Source organism: Dreissena polymorpha, chromosome 1, assembly GCF_020536995.1.
Source record: "Dreissena polymorpha isolate Duluth1 chromosome 1, UMN_Dpol_1.0, whole genome shotgun sequence".
NCBI lineage: Eukaryota > Metazoa > Mollusca > Bivalvia > Myida > Dreissenidae > Dreissena > Dreissena polymorpha.
The window spans coordinates 138,254,535-138,272,391 of NC_068355.1; positions in this window are offsets into that span (position 1 = coordinate 138,254,535).

Consider the following 17,857-nt stretch of genomic DNA (forward strand, 5'->3'; position numbering starts at 1 on the left):
TCTTTAAATGCGGCACATGTAATACAATAATTAATTCAAGCACTCACACTTAACAAAAAAAACACGATATTTCTTTATTTCAGTTATCAGTTTAAAAATGATGGTATTACTAAACAGTAAAACAGATTAATGCACTTGGCCGCTAGATGAATAATGTTATACAATTATTCTGGGCAAATTTATTATTTCAAAACATTTTTAGTTGGCAATGTTATTCACGTCCAATAAATATATCAGTTCTTATTATCAACCAGATGCCTGTTGTCTGCTACTGTTTCTTATCATAATTGTATATATTTCAATACACCATCAGCGGCCGAGCGCAGAATACTGCGCTTGGCCGCTAATTTTTGTTGTGTGGATTGCATCAAATTAAAGGTCAAATTCCGATTAAGTGCGCGTGCCATTGAACGTTAAGTTAAGCGAGAGATGGGAATTAAATTACCGTACACATAATTAAGAACTGAAACTATTCTGTCAGCTTGATTTATAAATCATGTTTCATCGCGCCAATATATTCATTATTTCAAAAATTGTGTATAAAAGCAAAACGATTGAAATTATGTCCGAAACCTAGCTTTTCACATAAAATGACCTTGAACATAACGCCAGCAGACCCGATTGAATACACCTCATTTATTCCAATCAGGTAAATAACTAATACAATAATAAAACAGGGGAAGTCTACACTGTGTATTAGCAACCTGATGTGATGATCCCTATCTTGTCAGCTCAATACACAGGCACCTGGCTACCGTACTGGAAAAAAAGGATGAACTGCCAAAATTACTGATTTCATTTATTGCTAAACTGTTGTGTACATTTTAAATTAACAACGAGAATGGATCAATATCACCGTTGCACATTTTAATTAATTTCACAGTAATCTGTTCTTTAAATAGTGATAGCCTAATGAAAGACGGCGCTAATAAAGAATAAAGTGTGAAGGTGGATATTAAGAAATAAGATCCATTTTCGCATGACACTGGCAGTATAGAATGTAGTCTTATATAAATAAAACACATTTAAGACATGGATAAAAGATAAATAAGACACATTTGAATCTCTCATTTCTTAAAAAAATAAGCACGTAGTCACAAATAAATAAGATACGTTTAAGAAACAGAAAAAAATATATATAACATACATTTGCATATTTCATTTCTTAAAGAAAAGCTCGTGAATCTGAAGCAATACATTTATTTCTTACACATTATTCTAAAAGTCGACAGACAACATAAGTTCAATGAGGGAACCACAATTAAATAAGATCCATTTTCGCATGATACTGGTCTAACGAATTTTTCAAACATTCAATTAATAGAGAGCAATATCTGGCTGTCATCATCGAACCTAAATTTGGTTGCAATGGAAGTCAAAATTGATGTGTAATGTTTTGTTTTTCAACTTCTTGATCCAGAAAATGTTTTTTATTTACTTTCTCCATGTACAATAGTTAGTCCGTTTGAGCTTTATGATTAACTCAACAATAATGGTGAATTGAGTGTTTTTATCAAAGTTGTAACATTATGCAGTTCATAAGGAAGACGTTATACGAAATCTAGCAAAATAACGGCGCACAGACATTTCACTTAACAAACGTAGTAGGTGTACGTTTCGGCGGCTACTGCATCTGACTGCACTAAAATAATTACGCTTTAATATCAAATGATCAATTATATTCAAGTCACATAGAAGCCGCTCATATCTTATTGAGACGCAAGGTAAAGGGTGTTATAAATGGGCTTCAGTTATCTGAATCCGTACCTATGTTGTCCGAGAGTCACTGGAATGTGGAAAAATTAATGGAACCAGTAACACAGCCTGCTTGCCAAATTCACTACACCCATAATTACCATTGGGTCGTGTCGATTTTGCATGATAATCAAATATTTCTATTGGACAGCTTAGGTAACGATCGTTCTAGAGACAGATTAATACCACATGGCCTTCAAATACAACTTTCAGTATTATATGGTAAAGACAAAGAATACATTGATATCACAATTCCGACCGTGATGAAACAAAACAATAATGTTGATTGTGGAGTTAATGCCATTGCCTTTGCTACCCAGTATTGCCTCAATAAGCAATTGGAATTCGAAATAATTTTTGATTTTTCTAAAATGAGATCGCACTTGATGCACTGCTTCGAGCAAGAAGAGATATCTCTTTTTCCGGTCACCCAAAAAACGTTAAGTAAACGTAGTATGCTTCATGTGAAACGCGAACGGATAAATAACTACTGTTTGTGTAATCTTCCCGAATGCGTTGACAATATGATTCAATGCGACCGATGTCCTTCTTGGTATCATAGATCGTGTATAAAAATACCATTGGATGTGTCAATGAATGATAAAGTTTTTGTTTGCATTAAGTGCAATGTAACTGACTGCTCAACTGACATACCGACCGCCTCCAATTAATCTAATACCGACTAAATAATTGTCACCGTAAACATAAAAACATCATTTTAAAACGACCACATCAGTCTAGCGCCAGCAAATAAAAATACCAAAAATCGCGCGATCTATATACTTATACAAAATATAAGTACAATCCTATCACATAGCAGGATTTTGGTGACCGGTTGCCTTTATCGCGTACCATTTGGGTCAAAAGTCAACAAGACCTACTAGGTTAAAAGAAAATGTACGTCGACGTACAATATGTACGTCGACGTACAAAAATTGTACGTCGACGTACAATATGTACGTCGACGTACAATATGTACGTCGACGTACAATTTTATCGACCCTTGAGTGTTAGCCAATCAGAAGACGCCTTACATCTGTTGCTTTGATCCGCATATTAAACATTCACCGTGGAATTGTAAAAAATGGCGGCCTCCATACAATCATTCGGTTCTGGAAAAAAACACCTGTTTGACAACAATTATTGTCCAAAAAACTAATGTCAGTCAAAGAGAACATGAGGAATTATTCTTTATATCGGTTTCCTTTACTTATCAGTAATGTCATAGTGGTTTTCAATTGAAATAATGCTCTATTTTACGAAATTCCCCTTCGTCCAAAATTTCCCTATCCGAAATCGTTTACTCGAGTACTGTAAAACCAGATGTTTCATCCTTTTGTGTTTTTATTTATTTATTTTAATCGAAATTGATAAGACACCACCCGATAGCTTGTACGGTATGGGATGGGTCGCTTTCCCCGTGCGGACTTGCTCACACGACCGGAGGACGCCGACTTTCGGTGAATAGCTAGTTGCAATAATCCAACTCCCAGCTATATTGACCCTCCGGGTCGCTGAGCTGTATGAATGTACTCATAAAATCTCAGAGCATACAAGAAGAACTAGGTGAATAGCATACTATGACGTCGGACGAAAATGGCAGATGACCAAAACATGATATTGGAGGCAGGATAAAACTGTTCTTGATGTATTATAACTAGGTAGGTTTATGTTGTTTTATTTGTTACTTCTTTGTACAAGCAACAATAGCTAAATATATTTGGTAGTCAAAGGTTGTAAAGCTTAAAACATTATAGGAATCTACATCAACCCTGCTTGGCTACATGCATTTTAAAGTTAGACATGAAGGCTGACAGTAATGAATATCAGCTTATAAAATGGGTCTGCCTTTCACGTCAATCTAGTTAGACTAATCTAAAAGTAGCATTCATTTCGATTTGTCGCCGGGTGGTGAAAAATGTGTGGCCAGTCCGGGACTCGAACCTGGGACACTTACTTACAGGGCGAATGCTCTCCCGACTGAGTTTACCGGGCCGCCACACATCTTTTAACCAATCCCGCATAAGTTCGGTAGAGTGACAGATTTAAGCATTCTAAAGGCTGTTTTGTCCACTCTAGTACATGTTCTGTATTTCTCTGCGTATTTACTCTGTAAAGACTCGCTAGTATTTTAATGATTGTGAAAGTTGGGTGGTTTGTTTTAGAGAAGTTATTATTTTTTTGATGCTTCAACCAATTCGTCAATGAGTTTTGACAAGTATGAGTATCAGCTAGATTTAATTGACAGTTATATATAATTGTGACAGCTATATTTAACTGCTAAATGAAAATCTTACTTTTGTTTTCAAACACAAGAAATTGCAACAAATAAAGACCACAAAATTGATGAAAGGATGCCCCCCTCCCCTTTTGTTTTCACTGTCGTCAAAGGGCATGTAGCTCTAACTGACGCAAGTGCCCGGATGTTGCGATATTAAGAATAGAAAAAAATCCTTTTTTGCTAATATTAAAAGGCTTCGGGACTGGGATTGTTTCATATTTCCACCGAAATTCAAACCAAAAGCCCATGCATTAGCATGCAATTTAATACAATCGTGTGCAAGCTGAAAACAATAATTGATTTGTTTGTTTTCACTAATTACGGATTAAATTGTTTATCAGAACTTATTCAAATGATCGCGTCAATCACTTTTTGGTGTTACCGCACTTCTGTAATAGACATTCACAGTTTGTTTTACATTATTTCAATAGGGCGGTAAAGACTTGACACCTTTATGGCATGTTTAATCCGATTATTGATAATTGCGGGAGCTGAATGTGTGACATCAACCTGTTTGCGGCTTTCTTTAAAGGTAAAACATGCTCAATAATTAATGTCGGTCCGGTCTCCCAATTAAAAGATTCCATCCTAATAAACTGCAAATTTACTTATTTACTGCAAATTAAAGCAGATGCATGTTGACATGCTCTGCTCAAAATGCAAAGTGTTTCTGTCAAATGTATAAAATACAACATAGACTGTTGAATATTACCATAACCATTGCATCAAATATGGAGTTCGTTTGAAGTCCGAGAGGCGTTGCAAAGCTTTGTTACAAAGGTTTTTCATTCACCAAGAAAAAGGAAACCAATTCGACTAGTCGTAAGATATTTATTCACGCTATGTTTCAAAGATTCAAATATTTCAAATGCATTTTACAATAGATTTAAATAACTCTCATCAGCCATCAGCTTGTAATTCACAATTTTTACGCTTTGTCACATGAATCAGGTAATTTTAATTAATTTTTACTTTGAGTTTGTATTTACACCACAATTTGTTTGCAAAACAAGCAGGAATAATTAAAAATACAGGGAAATGTCATTTTGAATTGAAAACACTTGAGCACATGGTAGGTTACTTTAAATAGAAATAAAGTCATACATGTATGACTGTGGAATCTCATGAGATTTTCATTTAAGCAATGTCTGTTGTATCGCTGTTTTTTTCGATATATATAACTGTCAACTTTTCGGGAATTTCTGGTTACAGAACTGCCTGGAACAGACGATAGTCCCAAAGGGGGCACTTATCCGCCCTTTGAATTATTGTGAGGGGGCAGATATCCACATACTTAATTCCAACAGGGGGGGGCACTTATCCGTCCCCTTAAAATTAGGGGGCACTTCTCCGGGGAGCACTTCTCCGAGGGGGGGGGCCCTCTCCGTATACGAAAAGTTGGCATTACTTCATCAGATATGTGGACTTAATTTTTTGCAGTTTCTTATGTTTCAATTAAAAAGTAAGAATTTCGTGCATTCATGCATCATTAAGCAGTTAAATATAGCTGCCACAGAGATCCAGAGGGGTAAGGGCCATGACCCTTTGGAATTGGACAAATATGTTATTTTAAATGTATACCAGGAGATAAAAGTTGCGTAGAGGAACTTGGCACCAAAGAAGGATTCTGAAAGTCAAAAGCGGTTATATAAGATACCCAAAAGGGGTCAATACACAGGGAGCCAAATCAAAATTCCAAGTTTTTAAACAGATGTCTAGTTAATTATATAGATGGTCCAGATGAAATTGTGTAAAGAGGTTCTGATTAAATATTGAAGAGGGCCTAATCAAATATTGCAGAAGGGGGTCCAAGCAATAAGTCACAAGTTAAGTTTTGTATTTAAACAGGAGAATCATGCGGCAATTCCACATCCTCCCTTGTGTATAGGGGGAGAGGGGGGTCTTATTATTCAGGGGAAGGCGATATGTGGTAATAATTCCACATGTCTGAATGGAATTCATTCATATATCAAAATGTTTATCTTTATGATCTCAAGGTCAAGTTTGAATCTGGGTCATATGGGGTCAGAAACTAGGTCTATGATAGAAAAGGCTTGTACCCACTCACATACCCACTCACATTTCTATGCCAAAACACTCATTGCTGTGGCATTGCATTTTACAAATGCATTTTTTTTAATAAAGCACTCAGTCATTACATTTTCGCTTTTACATTGTCTGAAAAATATGAAATTTGACTAACAGACCGTGACCAATATTTATTTTTTTTAAATAGTTTAGTTGCATGTACATATGAACACTCAGCTTTCTAGCAGAAAGTTTTTTTGTTTTTTTTTTCTGTCTGTGGATATTCCAGTGACACGGGAGGACCCATGTCATTTTTACCTGGCTCCTAAATTTCGTGGCTCAGCCATGGTGTCTTAAGCTGTGGCAAGAGGCAAGCTCCCTTAAATGGCATTTGACACCTCTGGTCCCTGTTTGCCTGTTTCACACCTATGGCCCCTGTCTGCCTGTTTCACACCTCTTGGCCCGGCCTACCAGTCAGTACACTGTCCCTGCCCATGTCTGTTCAATAACAATAGTGTCAGCAGTTTCACACCTACCAATACACAAGTTTGTATTTATACTAAGTCCTTATTTTAAATAAAATAATGGCTAAAATAAAGATAAAATTGTAATAACTGCTGTAACCAATATTGCTGTTAATGGGAACATCCTTATAGTGTAAGGAAACACACCTTTCCATATGGAGAGGAAATACAGGTTCAAATCCTGGTGGGGATCCCATATAAGCAGCAACTCACATAATGCAGATATAAATTATACAAACATGACTTTGTGTTGTCATAATGTATGTTACTTAATATTCATATTAAAAAATACAGTTTGGAAAATTTTCTCTATCACACACATACATACACAGTAATTGCATGTTGTTTTACTTTATATCGTGTATCATTAGTATTAGGGCACCATCATTAGCTTCACACCATATAAGATGTCAAAAACAAAGGCCCGTAACTCTGTCCTGGCAATTTATCATAATTATAACCCCTTTTTACTTTAAAAAGAAAAGGGTTTGTTTTCAGCAAGTTTGCATCTTTGTTTCTACTACAGAATCAAATAAAACATACTTTTTCTTACTTTATTTCCAAGTCAGGATATACGCCGTATATCTTTTTTAAAGATATTTCTTGTTTAGTTGTATCATCCAATGCACACGGTATTGTATTTGTATGATGGTTCAAGATCATCTTGAGAGGCGAATTTCTCATCGCAAATGGATTATAGTTATATTAAAGACAAGGCAATCGCGTGAAATATATATATTGCCGGTAGAAACATTTATATACATATATGTTATAAAAGATGCATGCAGTTAAACGCTTTACCAGCGAGTACCCCCAATTACTAGAACTATTCGATATACATGCATAGCTCTACAATTGCTTGATCGGCATAGATTCTGTCTGATATCTTTCCGAAATTTCATGGACCTTTTCGACAATCAAGCCGATCATCGCGACTGGGTCTAGTATTTATTGAAGGCTAGTGACCAATTGCCTATACTATAAAGGACAATACATACAACACGAAGTCAAACATTCAAAACAAGACTATTGCCAAGCAATGATGTCCCCTACCGGCTCCACCATTGTCAGATTTTTTTGATTTTTTTTAAGTATTTGTTGCCATAGCAACCAGAATTCTTGACGTATGAACAAAATGAAATGACGTGCATAATATCTATATTGCCATCTATCCATGTTTAAAGTTTCATGAACAAATATGAAGAACTTTTAAAGTTATCGCAGGATCCAGAAAAGTGTGACTGAAGGACAGACACACAGAGCGCAAACCATAAGTCCCCTCCGGTGAAACCGGTAGGGGACAAATTATGACATCTTTAAATTGATAGTTTCAAAGCCATCAAAGCGGTGATTTCAGATTAAATATTATGGTATGGGATTGGAAAAAGAACGACACTGGTACATGTCGCCATATTCTCAATATTCATTTTTGTTTCAGTGGCAGCAGTTTTAACCGGCTAAAATACATGTCAAGCCTCACACCTCGCCCAGAATAAATCACAAAACATAAATCACATTCAACTAAAAAACAAACATTGACATCAATAAATTGGTAACTCAAATTAAAAAGCAATTCAAGAGAATATAGATATATCCTATTGCATTTTAAATACTCAAGGGTATAATATTGCTATCACAGCAACAGAATTACAACTTTCAGAGGTGGGATAAATTAAAGTGCCTCGCTCTGTAAAAAGATGGTTTTATGCATGTGCTTAAAGTTCAGATCACACAAATGTTATCATTACTTAAATTAAACATTTAAAATTTTCAAAATTGTAAGTATTGACAATGTTAAATGATTATTAAAGTTCAAGTTAGTGGCTTATCAAATAACTATTTGTTTTATGACTAACATTTGTTTGTCATAATCTTATTTAAATTTTATGTTTTATTATATATATCTTATTTTTATGCCCCCGAGGGTGGGCATATAACTAGTGATCGCACTGTCCATCTGAAATTCCGTCACACTTAAAGTTTGCGTTTAGGTTTCGAAAAATGTGGAAAAAGAGGGCATACATGTGTATGTCATCCTATAATGACAAGCCTTGTTTTAACGCACAATTTTATCTTTATTTTAGCCATTATTTTATTTAAAATAAGGACTTTGTCTAAATACAAACTTGTGTATTGGTAGGTGTGAAACTGCTGACACTATTGTTATTAAACAGGCAGATAGGGACCAGAGGTGTCAAATGCCATTTAAGGGAGCTTGCCTCTTGCCACAGCTTAAGACACCATGGTTGAGCCAGAAAATTTAGGAGCCAGGTAAAAATGACATGGGTCCTTTCGTGTCACTGGAATATACATGGTATTTGGGATGTTTTTAATAAAGGTTTCTTATAAGCGTATGAATTCAACTTGATTTGATTGGATTATGGTTATTTGCTTTTTTATTTAAACTCACATTATTTCTTTTTTCCCAACAGTTGTGTTTTGTGTTCGTGTGAGGAACTATAACATTATTTCTTTTTTCCCAACAGTTGTGTTTTGTGTTCGTGTGAGGAACTATACTTAACACAGATTTGAGAAACAAAATGTAAGTTGATTTCAAACTTTACATTAAAATTACAATTCTTTTATAAGCAATTCTTTATTTATATAAATTCATTTACTTCAAATATTCTGTTTATTCCAATTTACTGTGACATTGTAATGATGTTACCATTTTAGGAAAGAACATTGAGCGTATAATATTTTTATTACGGAGTTATTATCATAAAAGTTTATGCTTAATAAGGTTATAACATAGCACATTATGTGCGTACATCATTTAATATAATTAATTATTAATTTGTATGTCAGTATTAATTGTAACTCAGTTTTATATAAGTATTTTTTGTGACTCAGTTTTGTATCAGTATTCATTATATATATAAGCATGCAGTTTTATATAAATATGCATTGGAAATTATAAGTTTAAATCATTATTTATTGAGACTCAGTTTTGAGTCATTGTGACTCACATTGAAATGATACCATTTTTGCAAAAGAACATGGACTGGATATTGATTTTATTAATACTTAATATTAATGTCTTTTTTAAGGAGTTATTTATCATACATTTAATTTAATAAGTTATTAAGTTGTATATCAGTATTAATTGTTGTTTTGCAGTTTTATATTAGAATTTTTTTGTTACTCAGTTTTGTATCAGTATTAATTGGGATGCAGTTTTATATCAGTATGAATTGCATGATACTCAGTTATATATCAATGTGCACTGGAAATAAGTTTAACCCTTTCCTGCTTGGAAGCAAAGTGAAAATGGCTATATGCAACCAGAACAGCATGCAAGTAACTCGAAGTCTGTTCTTGTTTTACACTGTTTCCTGCTCATCAGTATCTTAAGGTTGGGAATGAAGCCTAAAATTTACAATATTTGATTTTCTAAGGGAAAAAAAAAACACGCTTCCAAATTGATCTGAGTGTTTAAGGGTTTAATCATTGTCTATTGAGACATTTTTAGCTCATCTATTTTTTTTCCGGTTTAGTTTTGCGTTTAGGTACACTTTTCTCATAAAGTATCAATGCTATTGCATTCGGTATCGGGTCCGTTCGCCCTATAGTTACACATTCGCCCTGGGTTCGTTCGCCCTGGGTTCGTTCGCCCTGGGTCCGTTCGCCCTATATTATCATTTGCATATTGGGGTATAAACAGTTGATTTTTCACACATGTAAACAATTTTGTACCTAAGTTTTCATTAATTAATATAAATCGCAATAAGTGAAAATTACTGGCCTTTGTTACAAACACGCTTACAAGTTAAAGAGCGCCATCTTGATTTTTCACACATGTAACGCGCCATCTTGATTTTTCACACAAGTAACCAAGTTTGTACCCTAAGTTTTCATTAATTAATATAATAAGCAATTAGTGAACATTACTGGCCTATGTTACAAACACGCTTACAAGTTAAAGAACGTCGTATTTTATATTTCGGTAACACTTTTTTGTTTGATATTTCCCCTGCTTTGATAATAAAATTTAGGGCGAACGGACCCAGGGCGAACAGGATTTAGGGCGAAGGGGAATAAGGGCGAACTGAAATTAGGGTGAACGGACCCGGATTCATTGCATTCAAACTTGGTACACTTACTTACTATCATGAGGGGACTGGGCAGGCAAAGTTATGTAACTCTGACTGGCATTTTGACAGAATTATGTGCCCTTTTTATACTTAGAAAATTGAAATTTTGGTTAAGTTTTGTGTTTAGGTCCACTTTTTTCCTAAAGTATCAAAGCCATTGCTTTCATACTTGCAACACTTACTAACTATCGTAAGGGGACTGTGCAGGCAAAGTTATGTAACTCTGACTGGCATTTTGACGGAATTATGGGCCCTTTATACTTGAAAATTTGGTTAAGTTTTGTGTTTTGGTCCACTTTACCCCTAAAGTATCATAGATATTGCTTTCATACTTGGAACACTTACTTACTATCATGAGGGGACTGGGCAGGCAAAGTTTGATAACTCTGGTGTGCATTTTGACACAATTATGTGCCCTTTTTTTATACGTAAGAAATTGAAAATTTGGTTAAGTTTTGTGTTTAGGTCCATTTTATTCCTTAAGTATCAAAGCTATTGCATTCAAACTTGGTACACTTACTAACTATCATGAGGGTACTGGACAGGCAAAGTTTGATAACTCTGGTGTGCATTTTTACAGAATTATGTGCCCTTTTTATACTTAAAAATTGAAAATTTGGTTAAGTTTTGTGTTTAGGTCCACTTTATTCCTACAGTATCAAACGATTGCTTTCATACTTGCAACACTTACTAACTATCAATCGGGGACTGTGCAGGCAAAGTTATGTAACTCTGACTGGCATTTTGACAGAATTATGGCCCCTTTATACTTAGAAAATTTCGTTAAGTTTCGTGGTACCACTTTACTCCTGAAGTATCATAGCTATTGCTTTCAGACTTGAAACACTCACAAACTATCATAAGGGGACTGTACAGGACAAGTTGCATAACTCTTGTTGTCATTTGGACGAAATTATGGCCCTTTTTTGACTAATAACTTTAAATATATGGTTAAATTTTGTGTTTACATCCACTTTACTTCTAAAGTATCAAGGCTATTGCTTTCAAACTTCAAATACATTCATACTATCATGAGGGTACTGTACCTGGCAAGTTTAATTTTACCTTGACCTTTGAATGACCTTGACCCTAAAGGTCAAATAACAAAATTTATCTAAAATTGCCATGACTTCGTTATTTATGATCAGATTTGATTGATACTTTGACAAAACAACTCTTACCTGACATACTACAATAGACTCCACCCAAACCACATAATAATGGACCATTTATACTTAGAAAATTGAAAATTTGGTTCACTTTTGTGTTTTGGTCCACTTTACTCCTAAAGTATCATAGATATTACTTTCATATTTGGAACACTCCCGCACTATCCTAAGGGGACAGTACAGGACAAGTTGAATAACTCTGGTTGTCATTTTGACAGAATTATTGCCCTTTTTTGACTTAGTAACTTTGAATATTTTTTAAATTTTTTATGAACATGCACTTTATTTCTAAAGTATCAAGGCTATTGCTTTAAAGATTAATATACTTTCTTACTATTATGACGTTACTGTACCTGGCAAATGGTTGTCATTTCGTTGTCATTTCGACAGAATTATGGCCCTTTTTTGACTTAGTAGCTTTGAATATTTGGTTAAATTGTGTGTTTAGATCCACTTACTTCTAACGTATAAAGGTTATTGCTTTCAAACTTCAAATACTTTCTAACTATTATGAGGGTACTGTACCTTGCAAGTTGAATTTGACTTTGACCTTTGAATGACCTTGACTGTCAAGGTCAAAGTATTACATTTTTCAAAAATTTCCATTACTTCTTTATTTATGATCAGATTTGATTCATACTTTGACAAAACAACACTTACCAGACATACCACAATAGACTTCACCCAAACTATTCCCCACGCCCCCCCCCAGAAACCCCCCCCCCCCCAACATTTTTTTCCCCATTTTGTTCGTCTTATTTTTGAAAGATCATGTAATAAATGACCACACTATACCCCCCTTTCACCCCCCCGACCCCCATAAAAAATATTATATATTTTCTTTTAAAGACTGTCCAACCATCCCACCCAAGAATCCCCCCCCCCACCCCCAAAAAAGAAAGTAAAACAATCATTTTTGAAAGATAATGTAATAAATGTCCACACACTCACAATTTTGCTAAAATTGCCATAACTTCTTTATTTATGATCTGATTTGATTCATACTTTGACAAATAGATGAGCGGTCTGCACCTGCTAGGCGGTGCTCTTGTTTAGTCATTGTGACTCAGTTTAAATTCCTTTTATCAATTATAATAAAATGCAACGATCCAACGCTCTATAACTGCTTTCATAAATTCTAAACCAAAACATAAATTGGTAACAGTTTGTTAAGCGATAATGGTGTTTTAAGTAAGTTTAAAAAAATGAGTGTAATTAAATATAGTCCAGGTTTTAGGACTGGGCCAAAAAAGCTTGGGTCTTAATAAGACTAAGAGCCTGCTACCAATTACAGCAGTATTAATTGTTAATTGTGACTCAGATTAAGGCATTATTTATTGTGACTCAGATTAAAAGCAGTTTTCATTTTGACTCAGTTTTAAAGCAGTATTCATTGTTACTCTTAAAGCAGTATTTATTGTACTCAGTTTTAAAGCAGTATTCATTGTGACTCAGTTTTAAAAGCAGTATTTATTGTAACTCTTAAGCAGTATTCATGGTAACTCAGGTTTAAAGCAGTATTCATTGTGATTCAGTTTTAAAGCAGCATTTATTGTGACTCTTAAAGCAGTATTCATGGCGACTCAGTTTTAAGCAGTGTTCATTGCGACTCAGTCATTAAGCAGTATTAATGGCGACTCTTAAAGCAGTATTCATTGTAACTCTTGAAGCAGTATTCATGGCAACCCAGTTTTAAAGCAGAATTAATTTTGACTTAGTTTTAAAGCAGTATTAACTTTCACTCAGTTTTAAAGCAATATTCATGGTGACCAAAATTAAAAAAAAAAAAGCTTTTGGGTGAAACCAATGTCAACTAGAAATGGCGCGGACGAGGCCGACGCATATCCCCACGCCGAATGTTTGACCTAGGTGTACCCCAGGGTTGGTAATGAGGCCATGCATAGTTGAGATTGACCGTATTGTCATAAGAGAAGTTCAATATCAATTAGAAGTGAATTGGTGTCGAAATGAAGAAGTTATAGTAAAAGGCGTTTGGGTGGGTGTGACCTATGTGGGCAGGGCGCCCCAGGGTTGGTAATGGGGCCATGCATAGTTGAGATTGACCGAATTGTCATACGAGAAGTTCAGTATCAATTTGAAGTGAATCGGTGTAGAAATGAAGAACTTAGTAAAAGGCTTTTGGGTTGATTTGAACGAAACGAGGAATGATCCTTGGGTATCAAGCATTTTGTAAGAATTATGTTCCCTTTTTACACAGAAAATTGAAACTTTGGTTAAGTAAATTAAGTAATTAAGTATAATTATTCAGTATCAAAGCTATTGCTTTCTTCTTGCAACACTCTCTAATTATAATAAGGAGACTGTGCAAGTTATGTAACTCTGACTGGCATTTCACAGAATCATGGCCGCTTTATATTTAGAAAATTGAAAATTTGGTAAAGTTTTGTGTTTTGGTTTACTTTACTCCTAACTATCATAGCTATTGCTTTCAGAATTGGAACACTTGCTAACTATCATAAGGGGACTGTACAGGAAAAGTTGCATAACTTGCATAAGTTGGAATTATGGCCCTTTGTTAACTTAGTAACTTTGAATATTTTGTGTTTAGATTCACTTCTAAAGTATATAGGCTATTGCTTTCAAACTTCAAATACTTTCTTATTATCATGACAGTAATGTACCTGTATTTATGATCAGATTTGATTCATACTTTGACAAAACAACACTTACCTGACATACCACAATGGACTCCACCATTGCAACACTGATGAAATATTGTAAAACATGTCATGGTCATAGAATTAGGTACACAAAATGTATTTTTTATAAGATTTTTAGTAACAAACAGTGCACTTAGTATACTATATGTATATATATATATAACTATGTTTTACTTTAAAATTGTGTATATTTAAGAGTGATTAAACTTAAGAAAAGTTTTTATGTTTTAACAACTGGATAAACAACAAGAGTATTGCATCTTCTGTACTATATGTTTGGCTTCAAGCCTTCAACTAATTTAAGAAGATTCTGATAGGTTAATCGGTATTACAGTTTACCCATTAATAAATTAATTATTGGTGTTTGTTGAAAAATGATTCATTATGCTTCACACCTTTATGAATTGCTGTATGTGTAAGCATATGTTATGACTTTATATTGCAAAAAAATATATTAGACTTCAACATATTAATAATTGTTACTTTAAAACAGTTTTGAACGTTTTAAGACACCTGGGGGCTAATGTCCTAGCATGCACTTTTTTGAAGGGGCTTATGTCCTAGGGGCAAATGTCCGTACCCAATAATGGTAAACATTATAAATTTTGAGCTCAATTTTATCAGTTAACAATTCATATATATATAATTGAAAGAAAGTGGTGTATTTTATTTAATAAGTATCTTTGTGTCTAAATTACTGTTTGTTTCCAGTAACCTTTGATGCTAAAATTAAAATAGAAAGGTAGTAAAATCTTTTTTGAATATATTGGTATGAAGGGGAACTTTTGAACAATTCATGTTTTTTGTATGATATTATGCATGGAATAAGGGGTAAAGTTCAGAATTTGAGGGCAATAATTATCAATATAATAAGGGCAATGTTAAGAAAAGTTCTGAATATTCCATGTGTTGCTTTATGCAGGGGTTATACATTTTTATTGCTTATATATGCTTTTGAAGTTTTAAATCATATTTACTGTTCAAAGATTTCACTTAGACCTGACCATGTATTAGCAACTTTGAAATGTGCCAGGTTCTTAGCAAAAAGGGGTGCTTCTATGTCAAGAAATGTTTTGATAACATGAGTTTGTGTTTTTGTGTCAACACATTCACGTGTACTGCAACTTTCACACATGCAAAGGTCCTTCTTGGGTGATGACAGATTCAATACGGTCTTGTATATTGTCAAAGCAATCCATTCAGTTGTGAATATATTATGAAAAGTCGTTCTATTGGGTCAAAATTACCCGCCCACTCTATTTCCATGGATCTAATTGGATGAAGTATTAAATTATAATGTGTGCAAGGGAAAGGGAAAATTTTTGTTTCAATTTCTGCATTACCATTTGCACAACTTTTTATGCATGAGGGAATGAAACTTTTAATTTAATATGAAAATTTTCTTTCATGTTTAACAGAATTGATATCAGACAAATTATAGTGATCTTAGCTATAAATTACATAATGTATTCATATAATACATATTTATTATAAATTGTAAAAGAATTTTTTAGTAATAATAATACATTTCATATATTTTCCAGTCATATATGTGCTGATGGTTTCCTTTAAATGAGTTAAATAAATTCGTTCAGGCTAGATTCACATATATTCAACACTGACAGGATTGGTCTGTCATACTTTTTATGTCCCCCAGTCTATACTGGGGGACATATTGTTTTTGCCCTGTCCGTTTGTTTGTTGGTTTGTTTGTTGGTTTGCACAAACTTAAACATTGGCCATAACTTTTGCAATTTTCAACATAGCAACTTGATATTTGGCAAGCATGTGTATCTCATGGAGCTGAACATTTTGAGTGCTGAAAGGTCAAGGTCATGGTCATCCTTCAAGGTCAAAGGTCATTATATGGGTCAAAATTGCTCATTTTGGCCATTTCTTCTGCAATATTCAACATAGCAACTCGATATTTGGCATGCATGTGTATCTCATTGAGCTGCACATTTTGAGTGGTGTAAGGTCAATGTCAAGGCCATCTTTCAAGGTCAAAGGTCAAATATATGAGTCAGATCGCTCAATAGGGGACATAGTGTTTCACAAACACATCTTGTTTACATTTATGATTACAGGATATAGTGGGTCCATTTGCCAAAATTGGTGCTAAATACGCTTTAAGTTACCGTCCATGTTTTAAACTTTATCAAATTATATTTCTGATACAGTTATTAAAAGTTTACTGTAACATTCTAATTGATGTTAATTTATTTAAAGATATAATATGCTAGGTAGCTCATAAATGTATATTTTGTTAATCTACTATATAAGTGACTGCAGCTAGATTTCACAACTGCTGTGACTGTGGTGTGAAAAGACAGCGGTTGAAAACCCCTCTGTTTTATCGTTATAATATAATTTCTTTAAATGGTTAAGAAAATTAAATACTTCATTTCTATTAATATTTTGTTGATATTTGAGCAAATGTTCATGATGCAAACTTATCCCTTAAAAATGTTTTTTTATTTAATAGTCATGGTTTTATGATTTCTTAAAGAAATTCATTAGAGATAATTCACCTTTATGCCATTCCATAAAGCGTACATTAAATGCCGGATTCACCGTCCCGAGGTTCCGCGCGTATATTTACATAACGGTTGGCAAAAAAAATATGATTTATATCTGAAATAAAGCTAATTAACACAAACATCTGTTTCAATTAATTTTACTATTGTTCATCAACTAACAGACACCAAAAATAAAATAAATCATGATTTTCATGTTTCCCATAAGGCAATTTACGGACTGCAACATTGAAAAACAGGAATTTTGACAAAATGGCAAAATCGAGAATAGTGCACTTTGTGTATGCCTTATTTTGATTAAAATATTTTTCGCAGAAGTATGAACTTTTAAATAGAATAATATTTATGAGTAAAAATGCAATGCAATAATAGAATTGTTATAAGAGCCGCATCACAGAAAATGGTCCTTAAGGCGATTGCGACCAGTTTGGATCCAGATCAGCCTGCGATGGAAAGGGTAGCCTGGTCAGGATCCAAACTGTTTGTTACTCAGTCAGTACTTCTTACGATAATATGTCATAGTTTTCTAATTGTTTTCGAAAATAGTGATTTTTCAAATTGGAAGATAATATTGAAACATTATATTTTACAGATCATGTCAGAGACTACACAGACTGTTACAGATACAGCAGCCGGTAAGTAAACCAAATAAATTAATTCTGTAGAGTTGAGTACGAATATAGATTATTAACTAACCTGGCTTTTTATGCCACAGCAGCATCTGCTATGCGGTGGCATATAGTGATTGACTTGTGTGTCTGTCTATTACACTTCTAAGAAAATCTTCT